We start from the raw sequence: 1,582 nt of genomic DNA, 5'->3' as shown, positions 1-1,582 counted from the left end.
AATGATAATAATAGTGATAATGATAATGATAACAATAATGAAAATGATAAACATAATCATAATGATGATTTTTATAACATTAATAACTATAATAGTAATAATAACTATGAAAATATCAATAACAGTATTAGTAACAATAACAATGACAATATCAATACCAATAATACTTGTAATTATGATTATAACAGTAATAATATTAATAACAACAATAACGATAATAATAATGATAATAGTAACAATTATAATGATAAACATAATAATGATGATAATTATCATGATGACGGTAATAATGATGATATTAATGAATAATGATGATAATAATGTTAATAATGATGATGATAATAATATTAATAATGATGATGATAACAATAATAATCACCTTTCTCAAGTACACTGGTGATATCCACGTATCCCCATCTCGCAATGCTAATGAATCTTTTAAAAAATTCCTGCATCGAATCATAATGTGGATCACTACCAAAGTGATGGTTAACTTGGGCACAAACACACTTCTAGTAAATATTTCATAATTACTGAGTTATCCTGCTAACCAACTAACTAAAGAATGCTTTCAAAACCATAATCTCCTTGGCGGAGGTAATTACAATGATGATAAATGATATCATTATGTGATTATTGTTAATATTTTTTCATTGTCATAGTTTCCGATGTTACTTGTTCCTCTTGTCCTTGTGATTATGGTGTTAATAGCATCAATAAAAGGCAATGATCCTGTCAGTGAAAGAATGGATTTGTGATGAGTAAGAATAACAATTGAATCTTTCGTGCCTCACTATATGTGGAGCCATCTATATGTCACCACAATAAATGAACTAAAGTTGCGTTGGCCATTTCATACAATCGTGTCATCCGAAGTGGATTAAACGCCCATTCTCTCTTTACGAATTGAACAATATTGATAAGGTGTATCACTGCATTTACCTAGAATGGGCAGCGGTGTCTGTGGAGACTTAATTCACAAAGTCCCGGGTCAGAGAGGAGGTTTGGCTGATAAGAATTTAATTGCCGGCTGCGCGCCTCTACTTCATAGCGTTGCCCTCGGTGCTATACTGTTATCATCTACTCTTTTGGTGTCGTTTTCGTCATTTTATGTTATCATCATCATCTCTCTTATGGTATCTTTATCCCTATTAACTATGATCCTTATTGTTATTGCTGTTATTACAACGCTATCATTGGTATCAACATAGCATTATCATTAGTAATAAAATTCTGTTACCATGTCAGCAGTATCATCGTTAACTTCACTATCATGTTCATATTTATCTTCTTCATTATCATGATCGTCTTGATTATAATCATTGACATTGCTATGATTATTATAATTATCACCATTACTGTTATTACTATCAATATTATTATAATCGTTATCATCATTAAGAGAATTACTATTTTTATTGTCATCATTACTATTATTGTTTTGCTGTTACCATTGTTGTTGTCATTATTTTTATTATCATCATTATTCTTATCATTATCATTATTGTTATCATTATTATTATTATCATTATTATTACTGTCATTACTATTATAATTTTTATTATCATTATTAGTGTTGTTG

This window comes from Penaeus vannamei, chromosome 36, assembly GCF_042767895.1.
Source record: "Penaeus vannamei isolate JL-2024 chromosome 36, ASM4276789v1, whole genome shotgun sequence".
Classification (NCBI taxonomy): Eukaryota; Metazoa; Arthropoda; class Malacostraca; order Decapoda; family Penaeidae; genus Penaeus; species Penaeus vannamei.
Note: the sequence above shows the minus strand (reverse complement) of the source record.